The sequence below is a fragment of the Onychomys torridus genome, chromosome X (assembly GCF_903995425.1).
Source record: "Onychomys torridus chromosome X, mOncTor1.1, whole genome shotgun sequence".
Classification (NCBI taxonomy): Eukaryota; Metazoa; Chordata; class Mammalia; order Rodentia; family Cricetidae; genus Onychomys; species Onychomys torridus.
Window position 1 is genome coordinate 119,468,433 of NC_050466.1, and position 15,708 is coordinate 119,484,140.

Below are 15,708 nucleotides of genomic sequence, written 5' to 3' on the forward strand. Positions count from 1 at the left end.
TAGGTGTTTACCAACAAGTTCAGTTTAGATGGCACTGGGGATCAAACTCGGGGATTTGTTAAAGCTAGGCAAGCACTGTACCGAGACAGCTACATCCCCCATCTTGAGTCATATTATTATACAAAAGCAGGAGCAGAGAAGGTGTGGAGCCTTCCTGTGCTGGAGTCCATTTTCTGTCGCTGTAACAGCATCTACAGAGTAATTCAATAAGAATAGAGGTATATTTAGTTCACAGTTGTGGAGACTATATGCTCTGCATCTGGTGATGGCTTTATGTTGCATCATACCTAATGGAGGGTATCTAAGGCTGACAGAGCAAGCTAGTCAGAGAGACCCTGATCTTTTTTTTTTTTTAATGTGGAGCTGAGGATCGAACCCAGGGCCTTGCGCTTCCTAGGCAAGCGCTCTACCACTGACCTAAATCCCCAACCCCAAGATCCCGATCTTCTAACAAAGTACTTCCCATTGATTCATCCCAAAATTGCTAATATGTAAGTAACTGCTTGTTAGAGTTGTCCTTCAATAGCTGAAAGGAATTTATAATCTACTTCTGTAATACTAAGGTTTTTTTAAAAATGGAATTTGAATCAGGCATGGTAGTGTACGCCTGTGATCCCTGCACTTGGAAAGCTGAGGCTGGAAAATAAATTCAAGTTCAAAGCCAGCCTGGGTTACACAGTGAGTTGTAGGTAAACCTGAACTATATAGAGGCCCTGTCTCAAAAAAAGAGGAAAAAGTTCAGTAGAATTTGAAGCTGGGAATGTTGGCACATACCTGTAATGGAAGCACTTGGGAGACTGAGGTGGGGGGAACCTGGATTCTAGGTCAGCCTAGGCTATAAAATGAGGATCCTGGGTTAAAACAAAGCAAAGAAACTAGCTAGAAATCTTTTTGAAAGTGGAGGTTAGATTTTTTTAAATTTTCATATTTCTGGGGCTGGAGAGATGGCTCAGTGGTTCAGAGCACCACCGACTGCTCTTCCAGAGGTCTTGAGTTCAATTCCCAGCAACCACATGGTGGCTCACAAGCATCTGTAATGAGATCTGGTGCCCTCTTCTGGCCTGCAGGGATACATAATAAATAAATTTAAAAAATTAAACAAAAATTTCATATTTTTATTTTTTTTGTTTTTATATTTATCTAATTTTATTTACACATTTTCCCTTCATAAGGTAATCAGAATTATTTTAAATCTTTGTTTTTCTTCCCCTCTTCATCAGATTATTCTTTTAAAAACATTTTTATTGATTCTTTGTGGATTTGACATTATGCATCATGATACCACTCATCTCCCCACGCTCTCACATTTGCCCTCTGCCCTTGCAACCTCTCCACAAAACAAAACAAAATTTAAAGAACAAGCAAAAACCAAACACACACACACACACACACACACACACACACACACACACACACACACACACACACATCCGTGAGTCACACAGTATACCCTTTAGTCCACACATCTTTATGTGCAAGTGTTCATTGCTATGAGTCATTGGTCTGGTCTGAGGCCTCTGGCTTCTGCTGCATTATTGATAATGGGCCCTCACTGGGATTTCTCTCGGATATCCTGTTACCCTGAGTCATAGAGATCCTGCAGCTTTGGATCTGCAAGTCCGGGCCCTTCACCTGCTTCTGCAGTTCGTAGATGAGATGGATGTTGGGTGGGCTAACCCATCGCCCTGGTTCTGGGCCTGAGTGGGTAGCTGGGTTGGTCAGCCCGCCAGCTTTCCCTCATCATCACCACCAGGGGGAGCTCTCCAGCACTGCCCTAGCTAGCTCACCCAATGCAGCAGGCAGCAAGGAGTAGAGTCAGTTCTGCTCTCAAGCCCCCTGGTCCAACTTGGTCACCTCTACAGGGCCAGCTCTACCGTTTTTCCCCAGACGAGGTACGGGGCCCACTCTCCTGTGTGGGTCAACTCTTCTGTGCTGTCCAGGTGAGGTATAATGCCCACTCTCCTGTGTGCTGCAGCCAGTGAGGGACTGTGTCAGCTCTCCCATTCTCATGACCTCAGGGTCAGCTCTATCATTGTCACAGGTGGGGAAGGAAGGTGGGTATGGAGATCTTCTCTCCCTCTCCCATTCTACCATAAGGCAGGTGAGGGGTGGGATCAGGTCTCCCATACACATTCTGGAGGCTGGATCACCTAGACCCCAGACACCCCCCCCCCTCAACAGGGTCTGCTCTCCCACTCTCCTGACCTGTGTCCCTGGGACCAATTTTTCCTGCCTTCCATAGGTGCTGTGGCAGGACCAGTTCTCCCTAGGGCCGGAGTGGGATGGGGCCAACTCTGTGCAGCCCTATCCTCATTGCCTTGGATGGTACTAGGAGCCTCAAAGACAGACCTCAACTCTCAGCTGCAGTAGGGCTACAGACCAGGCTTGGGCCGTGTCAGTAGCCCAGGCCCAGACAACACCATAGCCCTGGGTGATAGTGTAGGCCACTCAGATCTGTACAGTGCCAGCAGAGGCACAGCACTGGGATACTGACATGGCCCTAGGTGGTGGCCCCAGACCCCTGACGTCCAAGTGGCACTTGGTGGCAACATGGGCTAAGGCTATCAACACAGACCCCACCTGTGGTTGTACCATGGACCCGGACATGGTGCTTGGCAGCATTTCGGGCCTGGACATCACCTTGGTCCCCCATAGCAGTGCAGGCCTCTCAGATCATCATGACCTTTGTGGGGTCACATTCTTCAGACACTAACATGGTCACAGGTGGCAGCCTAGACTCCTGGCATCTGCAGGGCCCTTGGAGGAAACAGGAGCCACATACACCCATGGCTGCATTAGCAACAGCCCATGCCTGGACCTCACCATAGTCCTGGCCAGCAAGCAGGCCTTCTACATCAGCCAGTTTCTCACCGCACTCACCACACAAGATCGCCTCTCTTCCAAGTTCATGAACCATTCTGCCTCTTTCTCTCTTCTCTCCCAATTCCTCACCCTGTACTCACTCACAATAATGGTGCCGGACCACAGGCACTGTGAGGCTGGTTGATTTCTGCCCACCCATGCCAAAAGGCCTGGTGAGGAGCTGTGGCTTGGCGGTTAGTTTTTTGTTTGTTTGTCTGTTTGTTTTTTTGTTTTTCGAGACAGGGTTTCTCTGTGTAGCTTTGCTCCTTTCCTGGAACTCACTTTGGAGACCAGGCTGGCCTCGAACTCACAGAGATCCGCCTGTCTCTGCCTCCGGAGTGGTGGGATTAAAGGCATGTGCCACCCCACTCAGCTTTTTTGTGGATTTTTTGCCTGTTAATTTGGTAGTCTCACTGAATATTGAGTGTTTCCATCTTGTTCCTCAGCGGCTCAGAAGTTTGCATGAGATAGACTCAAGCAGAGGGAGAGTGGAGAGAAATGAGTGACAACCAACATGATGTTATAAATGTGTAAAAAATTTTAGTGAAACCCATTCATTTGTATGAAGGCTTTCCAAAATAAAAAAAAGGATAAAAGGAGCAAAATCCTTAAGTTTACATCTATTGATTTTACATACTTAAATGGCACTCAGGAATATTGCATGATGGGATAGTAAGTTATATTCTTAATATATCAGGGTGGCTAAAAAATGGATTATTTTTACTGTAGTTCTCTGATGAACTGAAAGCCAGCAAGAAATCCATGTTTTTGTTTGTTTCCATCTTTTTGGTGAAAATTGTGAAAACATTCATTAGTCCATTTTTCTCTCAAATTTAAGAAGTCTAGCAAACTGAATGAAATGCTTGATTCAAAGATTATGTATAAATCGAGGTGACAAAGTCTGGTTTGGGGTCTATCAGAGTCGTTTGCCTCAGCTGTGGTTTGGCCCATTTATTTAACCTCTTGGAATCTAAGTTTCCCCAGTCATAAAACAGTGGTAACCCCAATTCATGCAAACTGCCTAGGACAGTATTTGGGATATTGTAAGCCTTCAGAAAAAATTAAGTGTTACCAGTATCATTATTATTGTTAATTATAGGTTCAATGAGGTGGGGGGGGACCAGCCCCCACACTTATTTACCCCAGGAACTCTTGCGGATTGAGGAATAAGAGGGGATAAGAGACTTAGTTAGAAATAAGGAGGGAGACCAGAGAGAAAACACAAGATAGACTCAGGGTGGGCCCATAGCTTTATTCCAAAATGCTATTTATAACAATGCCTCCCCTTGCTAGTTAGACCCTTACAAACACCTGGTACCCAAGCTGGTGGTCCAGTCAACCTCCCGTGCAGTTCTGCTGGGTACAGCCACTAGGAATCTTAGTGGGCAACTGCATCAAACTTAAAGACAGACGGGTTAACATAACTCTAATATAATATTGCTATGCATAGTTACAATTTTCTCTATCTTACATCTTAAAGCAAACTCAATATTTCTTGCTAACAAAACATAGGATAAGCTTCTGATGTATACGTCTTAAACTTAAATACTTCACCAAACCATGGTGCATCAATATCAATAGGTTAACATAATAATTTCTACAAGCCTACTCTCAACCTGCAAACCCACTCTCAACCTGCAAACCCACTCTCAACCTACAAGCCTACTCTCAACTTACAATTTAGAACTATACAAAACATAACATTAATTCAACTCGAAAATATTTTAAATTAAATATACTGGAGAATATTAACATTCCCCCTTTTCTTAAAAAAAAAAAACTAAACAGTTCCATTTTTTACATAAACAGTTCCATAAGGAGTTCATAAGTCATCACTGCTGATAGAGTATATATGCATAAGTAAATTCAAACTGTCCCATTGTAATGAAATCATTACTGTCCATTTTATTTTTTAAGTTCAAAAGAGTTTTGATGGCCTTCCTAAAAGTTCCTTTGAGTGTTTATAGTCAGGGCTTGTCAGCTGCCCTTAGGTCTGTGTATAGCTGTTGGAATCCTAATGACTCTGAAGCAAACAGTTCCAAATAGAAGTTCCACAACCCAAACTTTTCAGTTCAAGCAAGTCTCTCTGAAACCTCCGATTTCAGCTACCGCTGTGCTTTGCAGTCTGTAGCCTTCCATAACCAGTCCCCGACCAGGCTAGAGCCACACAAGGCTCAAGGCTCCCTCATCTGCCATGAGCTGAAACTCTGGCCTTCCCACAGCAACCCCGGCTTTCGGAGAAAAAATCCATTTCCTGAACTGCTGACAGTCCAAGCGCTCAGCAAACCTGGTCTAGAATCCTCCTCCGTAGCAGTCAGCAGTTTTCGCAGTTTTGGTTTGGCTGTTGAGCCCGGAGCACTCAGCAGTTCCCGCGTGTCTCGGCTGTTTGTCCAGCACTGACACTGCCTTTCCGTCCTGGAAGCAGTTTGGTCTCTGCTGTTTACCGCTGCTCTGCTCGCTGTTCATCTTTACGAGGCGAGGCGAGGCAAATCGCGGGGCTTTCTCTGCCGTTCACCTTTCTCGAAGTGTAGCTTCTCAAAGGTTGCAGAGACTTGCTGTTCACTTTTCCCTCAGTGCTTCTCTGCTGGGCTTTCCAGACTGTTGTTTGTCATTAGCCTCTCCTCATAGCTTAGCTTGTTCGTTTTTCACCTTGGCTTTCTTTCGGGAGAAAGCTTGCAGACCCTCGTGCATCTCCCATCTGCAGATGCCTTGAGGGTTTCAGCTTCCGAGACTGCTATTTTCTGAAGCTGGCAGTCTTTGGAGCTATTTCTTGTTGTTATGGGTGGTTTCTGGAACTGCCAAGTCCATAGTCCAGCATGGACATTACTCTTCGAGTCCCAGGGTGGGAAAACCTACTCTAAACTACTTTCCCCACCATATCCTTAAACCTAAGGCCTATATATTCTAAACCTACATTTTTCTTACTAATTTTATATCAAACCTATGACCTATTTAAATCTATATTCTATCATTCAAGCCTACGTAATAAACTTACATTTTATATTACTATTCTAGTACTTTTTCTAACTTAGCAAACATCTAAAAGATATATTCTTACTTTTAACTAACTTACATTAAGAAGAATCTCTTAGCAAACTCTTTATAGGGCTACCCTAAACCTATATTTATAAACCTTACCTAAGTCTCACTTTAGCCTAAACCTTACCTAAGTCTTAGTTACATTTAATAATAGGTCCTGCACTATATTGCTACACTCTACCTTCCTTATTTTTTATAAATAGGAGAGAGAGAGAGAGAGAGAGAGAGAGAGAGAGAGAGAGAGAGAGAGAAATTCTAACGCTGTGGCCTCTTGGCATTTCACTGCCTGCCCTATACACCTGAGAATAAATACCGTTGTCTTCATTTTTCAATTCCTTACCGGCATGCCTACACTCACAACGCCCCCCTGCAATCCTTTCTCCAAGTCCTACGGATATTTTTTCTTTATCTTTTTTTCTTTGTCCCTGTTCAAGTGCCATCTGTGGGGGACCAGCCCCCACACTTATTTACCCCAGGAACTCTTGAGGATTGAGGGATAAGAGACTGAGTTAGAAATAGAGAGGAGAGAAACAGAGAAAGCACAGGATAGACTTGGGTGGACCTGGATCCTTATCCAAACGGGCCCAGAACTTTATTCCAAAGGTCTGTTTATAACAATGCCAAGGGGTGGAGCAAAATATCTCCCCCTTGCTACTTAGACCCTTACAAACACATGGTACCCAAGCCCATAGTCCAGTCAACCTCCCGTGCAGTCCTGCTGGGTACAGCCACTAGGAATCCTACTGGGCTCCAACAATGCGGGACCGAAAAGATTAGACACTCAGCTGGAAACACTGGGTGATAAATAAACAGTGGAAAAACATGGATACTGGGGCTGGGGAGATGGCTCAGTGGGTAATATGCTTGATATAAAAGTGTGACAACCTGAATTTGAACCCCCAGAGACCACGTAAAGTAATTTCAGTGTCTTTCTGGCAAGATGGGAGAAAGGAAAATTTCTGCCTGGGTAAGTGAGTTTGAAAAACCAAGAAGGAGGAGGAGAGTGTGAAAGCAAGTGCTGTGCCAGCAGGCTCCAAACAGGCAGTCCCTATTCAGCTAGAGGAAGAACAAGGACAGACCAGCACACGCAGAATCTGGGTCAGAAATGAGCATGACATGGGTATCTGTTATGATGACAGAGCAGTGCTGCAGCGTCAGGCTGGTTACAGATTACTTGCTAGTACAATAGATGAAAAAGCTGTAGGCAGTTAGTCCAGATGAAGTGAGCTAACTCCTGTCCAAATGGTGGTACAATGTTCAAGGCAGTGTAGAGAGCAGCAAAAGCAAGTAAATGGAAATTAAAATGTAAAAAGACATAAATAGGAACAACAGACTCTCCTGGTGCTTTTCCTTAAAAATAATATATGTACAATCCAGATGAGCCTGTGTTCTTGACAAGTGTGATTCTACTTAATTGACATTACACACCACACGATGACAGTTTAATCAGTGGTGGATTACATATACCATAGCAGTCCTGTACATTTATATCACCTAGAGCCACCTTCTGATAGGGTCTGGAGGATGACGCAGTGAGGATTGGTCTGTATATGAACCTGAGTCATTTTTTTTTAAATATGAAAATTACTTGAAAAGACAAGGGACAAACCCCGCTAGGCAGCTTTGCCGCTGCTGGCCGCACCAATCCTAATATTCCAGGTGTAAATTACAGAGCTCAAGTTCATCTACAAAAAAAAAGTAATAAAAATAAAATTTAAAATGGCACCTTCAACAGAACACAACAAAATCTTAGAGCCCACCCCAGGTGAGAAGCCCTGTAGCACAGGGCCCGGGCATTCCTCATCTCTGCTCCAGCCAGAAAGTAAACACAAAGCCAAAAAAGACTCCTCGATGTCTTGGAATAAGTTCGACCACACTTCTTCCCCCCTCCCCCCCCTCACGTCTACCAGAGGAGCAGTGTCTCTGCATGTGAGGGCAGGACTTGGGGCGCTATGGAAACAGAGGGTGGGGTGGGCAGCAGTCTGGTGGGGGAGGGAGGCCACTTGACCTCTACAGGCCTCACTGGATACCCTGGGGCTGATGGAGGGACCCCGGTAGGCCACATTGTGGGTGGTCGCCTAGTCTAGTGCAGGTAGGTGTGGCCGCAGCGGCAAGGCCTGACTCTGGCTCAGGGCAATGGGCTTGTAGGGCCGGCGGGCAGCACGCTTGGTTTCTGAGGACGAGAGCAGCTTGTGGATTTTCCTGGTCTCCTCAGTGGCCACACATCACGTCGTCTGTGGCTTCAATCCAGTTCATTTGCAGACGCTTGACGGGAGGCAGGGAGCCACCAAGGATTAGGCGCACTTTGGTGGGGTAAGACTTCCCATTGAGCAGGAGATTCCTGACTTGGTCCCTTGTGCCTGGTCTGTCCACGGTTTGCTAGACCCCTACTGGGCATCAAGAGGTGCTTCTTCCTGTTGCCATCCACCCCATTGTGCTGCTCATAGCTCCTCTAGCCCAAGATGGTGGGGGAGCCATTGTTGATAACAGGGGCTGACTTGGCAGGGGTCAGAGTGCTGAGCACACTGGATGAACTCTTAACAGGGTCAGGCTTAGGGAGGTATGGGTCTCAAGGTACCGGAGCACAGCCTCCAGGGGCTTCCGCCCTACCTGTTTCAGCGCCAGTGGGCTCTGGGAAGCTTCAGGCAGCGGTGCTGTGCCTTCCGCCTTGATTGCTGCGCCGTTGATGGGCATGTAGAGGTGGCTTGCGGCATGCCACGGGCGTAGCATCTCACGGCACAAGCGCTGGGCAATGCGTGTCAACTTAGTAGTATGCGGGTAGAAGGCCTGCCTTGTCTTCATGGCAAACATCCCACTGCTCCGGGCTGGGATGCCATGGGGACTCATGTTATTACTGTTTGGTCCCGGCCTCTCTCCATCTAATCGGGTTGGCATTTTCAAGCCACCGTATTTCTTCCAATATGTCCAACAAGATGCCCAGAGGTGACACCGCTGGACATATCTGTTGGTGGTCTTCCATATGTAATATTCAATGACGCTGGTGAGCGATTTCCATGGGAGAAAATCTTGTTGAATGTCTGTGAAATATCTCCCATATTTTTCCAGCGCTTCCTCAAAAAGGTTGGCTTCTGATGCTGACCACTCCTCCTCCATCATCCCTGCAGAGCACCAGCCCACCCTGAGGCACCAGGGTGGGGCTGAGATAGCCTTGGAGATGTCATAGATGTTCTTGTGCAGCGTGTCCATGGCATGGAACAGGGTGATGTCTCAGGAAGCTGCTACGGCACTCATGTGCAGGCTAGGCTGCTGCGCGGAGCTGCTGCAATCCAGGGCCCGTGCAAAGGTGCCCACGGAGCGGGCCACTACAGGGAACTGGTCAATCTGCTTATCCACAAGCGGATTATGGGCTTCCTACACCTTGGTCTCCAGTTTCGACTGATCACAGCCATCCTCCTCACCTTCTTTCAGCAAGTCAGTGATGTCAGCCTGGTACGGGTTTCCTACTTGGATTTCCCCTTTTTCTGCCAGGAGGGTCTTGTGCTGTGGGTCGTAGACTAGAGAATAGAAGAAGAAATCCTCACTCTCCAGGTAGGATTTGAGTGACTCAGTCTTAGTGAGCAGGGTAACACTGCCTTTGCCCCTGCAGAAAGAGGAATAGTTCCCGATGCTGCAACTGATGCTTAAGTTTCTCAGGCAGGTCCACCATCTCTGGGTTCTCTACCTCTTCCTCCACTTCCCCTTCTCCTGTCAGCCCCCTTCCACCCCCCCACCCCCGTCCGGCTGTATAGCAGACTGACAGGGTTGCATGCTTATCAGCCAGGGAGATGAGACTGCTGGAAATGTCCTGCCTTCTGTAGAAACACACTACTTTGGCCTCCACATTCCCGAGTTTGCTGTCTTATTGAGCTCTTCTAGCCTGCGGATCAGGTCCCGGTTGCTGGAGGAATTCTCAAAGTAGACTTAGTCTCCCACCCTGGCTACCATGTCCGGGGCCGGCAGCGAGGCCGCAGGGCGAGGTCGCAGGCCGCCTGCCTGGCGCCGGCCCGGGAGGGGGTGGACACAGGGGCGCCAGCAGGTGGGTTAAAGGGACCATGCGGTTCAGCTGCGGGCCTTCCGAGGCCGCGCCCATTTTTCTTTTCTTTTGTTAAGTCCAGATAGCCAGAACTACCTCCCAGGCCTGCACTGTCTACCTCCAAGAGACAGCAACCATGTGACAATGTCCACTCACCACAGAGCTCCCTAAACGCAGCCAAAAACAAGCATTTCATTCTCTGGTGGATCACTAGAATCCGATTTTCTACTCTGGCTGTCAAAATCTCTTCTGCTCTATTTAATTGTAACTCTTGTACAAGGATAACTGGATAGACTCTTTTCATTTTAGTAGTTTCTGTTTTATCTAAACCAAGATCCAAGATTCTTAGACCTGAAATGGAAAATTAGGTTTGAGCACTACATTCCTCAGAAGCCCTGGCTTTCTGTGGTGGCTGTTTCTGAAGGGTCCAGGTGTGTCATTGATGCTACCCCATGTTGTATGCCCCTTCGTCAATCACTTGTGCTTTCAGAAACCTTTTTGCATTCCTGGAGTCTAAAAATATTTGCGCGTAAATGTTGGGAATCCACTCTCCTTAAAATCTATGCTTTGCATGGGGAGCCGTACAGACCATTGGGGTGACGTTGAAATTATAGTTTGACGAATTTTACTTTAAGTCCTGGCTCCACACCACCACACTGACATCTGAGAAGCCTGACATTGATCAAGGCAAAGCATAAATAACCACATTTCAAAGTGAATACTAATTGTATAATGACAGTTCCCAAACTCTTGCCTTCTTTAAAAAAAAAAAAAAGAAAAAAAAAGTTAATTCAACATAAGCCCAGGGCTGGCTGCTGCTTATGTGTTGTGGTGCCAGCCGGCAGACACAGCTTTCCAAGGGGACTAGGGGAAGTGAGGGCCCTTTGTGAGAGGGGTACACTCTCTCAAGCCGCTGTTGTTCAGAGCTGGTGAATGGACACCGGGATACTGCATGTCCTCCAGAGAAATTGCTTACTTTTCCTAGAGGTGAAGTGGCCTGGTGCCTAAGCTTGAGGAGGAGATTCCAGTCTCTTTTTAAAGACAGCATTCTGGGCAGATGGACTGGATAAGTACCGAGGAGCTGTACCTCTTTGGCCCCAGGGGAGCACATGATCACACAGAGGCTGGCTTTTTCTGGTTAGACAGGTCATTGCACTGTCCCAGCCCCCTGCTGTCTTCTGTGTAAGATGAAGGGAGAGTACAGAGTGACTGAAAGCGCCCTCCCTTATCCTTTCTTTAAATCAGATGTCTCCCAGCAGGAAAAAAAATGCAATTATTGGAAGAGTGGCCTAAAAAAATTAGGGCTGGAATCCTATTCTCAACCTTTCCCTAAGAGACTGGGGAACATCTATCTGTCTCATTTGGGAAATTGAGGTAATGTTGTGTGAAGGTACCTCAAAAGAAACCACAAACGCATTTGCTAGGAAAGATACTGAACTAAGGGCTCATTCATTCCCTTGCTGGCCAAGCTGTATGGGCCAGTTAGTACCAACTTTTTCTCTTCTATCAACAGAAGGCCCTGGGCTATAACAATTAAAATGAGACCAACTTGAATTATCAATCAGGAAGCACAGTTAAGGGCTTTATCTGGGCACTGTACTTTAAGGTCTTCAACAACTGTGAAAATAATCAAACTAGGCCTAAAAGACTGGATAAAAATCCCCAACAGGCGGGAGGAGCCGATCCGAGCCCAGTCGAGCCTGCCGGGCAGCGGGTGGCTGATCGCGTGCGCGCGGGTTGTGGGTGGGGAGGCTCCCGGTTCCTGCGGAGCTCGGCAGGCTGAGTGCTAGCTCTGCTAATCTCGAGCGCGCGGGTTGTGGGTGGGGAGGCTCCCGGTTCCTGCGGAGCTCGGAGCTCGGCAGGCTGAGTGCTCCTCGCTCTGCTGGGGCTCCTGAGCACGGGGCGGCTCCACACTCTCGCCGCGGAGCCGCATTGCAAGGCCGGCTGCGACTTCCTTGTTCCACACTCCTGGGCCAGAGCCTCGGCAGAGGTGGCTTCCCCCCCCCCCCCGCCCCCGTCCTCCCCTCCCCGCCCCCCAGCTGCCTCCATTTCCTCAACAAAGGCTCCTCTGCCCTCTCCCTCCCCCTCAGCGATGCAGCACACGTGCGGGCCCGGCAGGCGTCCCATCCAAGAAGTTTTCCCAGAGATAACTTCACCAGGATGTCCAGTGATAGGCAAAGGTCTGCAGTGGCAGTTCAGATGCGGACCAGCGAGACCCTGCAGCTCCAGAGCTTGAGGAACAGGAAGAAAGAAAACCTTCTGCCACCCAGCAGGGGGGAAAAAAAAAACCAAAAAACCACCAAATATTCTAGCAAAACGACTGCTAAGTTATCCACTAGTGCTAAAAGAATTCAGAAGGAGCTAGCTGAAATCACCCTTGATCCTCCTCCCAACTGCAGTCCTTGGCCTAAAGTAGATAACATTTATGAATGGAGGTCCACCAGGTTCTTTATATGAAGGTGATTTTTTTTCCCCTGGATATCACGTTTTCTTCAGATTATACATTTAAGCCACCGAAGGTTACCTTCCGCACCAGAATCTAGCACTGCAACATCAACAGGGAATCATCTGCCTGGATATTCTAAAGACAACTGGAGTCCTGCTTTGACTATTTCAAAGGTTTTGCTCTCTATTTGTTCCCATTTGACAGACTGCAACCCTGCGGATCCTCTGTTTGGAAGCATAGCCACTCAGTATTTGACCAATAGAGCAGAACACGATAGGATAGCCAGACAGACAGTGGGCCAAGAGATATACAACATAATTGTCATGTTTGTATGCAGTGTGAAGAAGCAGAAGGCCTCTTCCCGTGGTGCTGTGGATCTTTATACCCTTTAAATATGGACATCTGTGTATTTGTTTCTACTCTTCCTTTATCCTTTGGAGACTGGGAAGACTCCCCCAAAAGGTAAAAGTTATCAAGAGCAGAACTTCGTAGCTGTAGATTAATTACATTTAAAATGCCTACTTGCAAGTCTTGCATCTCCGGGATATCAAAATGTATTTTGTGATGTACTAAGGATACTGGTCCTGAAGTCTACCAAATATTTTAGTACATTTAAACCTAATTGATTATCTGTATGAAGTTATAAAAGTAGCTGTAGATGACTAGGAATTATGTCATTTGTATTAAGCCCAGATCTATTTCTGAGTATGTGGTTCATGCTGTCGTGAAAACGTTTTACCTTTGTCAGTTTGTGATGAGAGTATTTCCTTTTACCTGTTGTTGCTCAGAAACCACTGATGTATCATCTCAAACACAATAAACATGCTCCTGAAAGGAAAAAAAATCCCCAACAGGTCTGCTTGTGCCTACAGCATTCCCAATATTAGGTACAATGCTGCACAAGTCAAATGTTTGTTCTTTGAAAACAATTCAAAACAAGGTCTGCTCCTCTGTTTTGTATATATTTATAGTAATTTTCTTCCTTGTTTAAATAATAATCTTCCCGTCTGTTTCAAGGGAAGTACTTCACTTTTATTCTTTTTTAACATTTATTTATGATTTATTTATTTAGCATGTTTGTGTGCACGCACAGGCGCCCCCCCTCGTGTGTATGTGTGTGTGTGTGTGTGTGCTCACGAGCCTGTGTGTGTGTGTGTGTGCTCACGAGCCTGCGTGTGTATGTGTGTGTGTGTGTGTGCTCACGAGCCTGCGTGTGTGTGTGTGTGTGTGTGCTCACGAGCCTGCGTGTGTGTGTGTGTGTGTGTGCTCACGAGCCTGCGTGTGTGTGTGTGTGTGTGTGTGTGTGTGCTCACGAGCCTGCGTGTGTGTGTGTGTGTGCTCACGAGCCTGCGTGTGTGTGTGTGTGTGTGTGTGTGTGCACGCGCGTGTGCGCGCGCGCCATATCTTATATATGGACATCAGAGAACAACTTACAGGAATTCCTTCCCCATGCAGCTCCTGGGGATTTAACTCAGGTTGTCAGGCTTGTTAATAAGTATGTTTGTTTACCTGGTGAGCTATCCTGCCGGCCCCTAAATCTTTTGTTCTTAGGTAATTAATTATTTCTTGGTTCTTCCTTCTTTGTCCTCTTTCCTAAGTACTTGCAGTTCAAAGGATGGCTTAAACTTTTGACTCCCGGGGCTGGGGGATTAGCTCAGTGGTAGAGCGCTCGCCAAGCAAGCACTATAGGTCCTGGGTTCAGGCCTCAGCTCTAGAAAAAAAAAATTTTTTTGATTCTCAATCACTTTCAGATTAGGATCTCAAAAGTTTTGATTATTTCGGTTTGGAAAAATTTCCAGGTTATATACATCTAAATTTAATAAGTAAAAGCTTGTTATTCCTAGTCAAATACTTCCTGCCTTCTGTTTGAATAATTTGAAGATGACAATTACTGTTGTTGAGAGTTTCCCAGCCTGTGTTCTTCAATGTAAAACAATTTTAGAGGACAAGAGCACGTTCAGAATTATAAGACGACAATATAATTACCAAGTCTCCTGACGTCGTGTTTGTAACTTTTCAGTCCCAACTAATACCTGCAAATCACTTGTTAGTGATAAATATAAGATGGTTAGTTTCTAAACAATGAAAAATTGATTTCCTTAAATTAGGATGATATATTTCTGATCTCTGCCTTGTGGAAATTTGAAATGCACTTTAAGAGGAAGGTTTTTTTTCTCTCATTTTTATTAAGAGGTTTTTCTATTCATTTTACATATCAACCACAGATTCCCCTGTCCTCCCTCTTCCCACTCCCCAGACTTTCCTCTCAACCCAGCCCCCCATTCCCACCTCCTCCAAGGCAAGATCTCCCTTGGGGAATCAGCAGCGCCTGGTACATTCTGCTGAGGCAGGTCCATGCCCCTCCTCCCTGCACCAAGGCAGCACTATGTGTCTCAGAATAGGCACTAGGTTCCAAAAAGCCAGCTCATGCACTAGGGACAGATCCCAGTCCCACTGCCTGGGGGCCCCCTAAACAGTTCAAGCTAATCAACTGTCTCATTTATCCAGAGGGTCTAGTCCAGTTCCATGGGGGCTCCTCAGCTATTGGAGGCTCATGGGTTACCACTAGTTTGGCTAGGTGTCTCTGTACTTTTTAAGAGGAAGGTTTTATATGAGGTTATTTTAGGATACTTTTCCCCAAGCCTTAGAACTCACTATGTAGAACAGACTGGTCTCAAATCTGTACACACCTGCCTCTGTTTACTGGATGCTGGGATTACAGCACTGTGCCACCATGCCTGGCACAACATCTCCCTGTTAAAACCTACTGTGAAAGACGGGCTTAAATGCCAGCACTTGGGAGGCAGAAGCAGGCAGATCTCTGTGAGTTCGAGGCCAGCCTGGTCTACAGAGCAAGTTCCAGCACAGCCAGGTCTGTTACACAGAAAAACACTGTCTTGAAAAAAAAAAAAAAAAAAAAAAAAAGCAACCTTGTTTGAGGCCAGTGAGATGGCTCAGCAGATAAAGGTACTTGATGCCAAATCTGATAACCTGAGTCCTGCAAGTTATCCTTTAACTTCCGTGTATGTGCTGTAGCGCGTGCGCGCACGCGCGCACACACACACACACACACACACACACACTAATAATAATAATAATAATAATAATAATAATAATAATAATAAACATTTAAAACCTAGACTGAAGAGAGCACTAATTTGCTGAAATCTGTATGATTTTTAAAAATAGTGTACATGTCTCTCGAAGCCCTCATACATTATATGAAAGAGTATTCACATTTTTACTTTCCAAGCTACCAAAGAGAAGAAATAACTTCAATGTTTGTGTGTGTCAGACTGGATATGAGAGTTTATGAGTGTATAAATTA

General features: G+C 46.2%; 2 pseudogenes; one reads left to right on the forward strand and one right to left on the reverse strand.

Moving 5' to 3' along the window:
* Positions 1-7,979: 7,979 nt before the first annotated feature.
* LOC118574789 lies at positions 7,980-9,846 on the reverse strand (annotated as a pseudogene).
* A 2,248-nt stretch (positions 9,847-12,094) lies between these two features.
* LOC118574424 lies at positions 12,095-12,698 on the forward strand (annotated as a pseudogene).
* Positions 12,699-15,708: the final 3,010 nt, after the last annotated feature.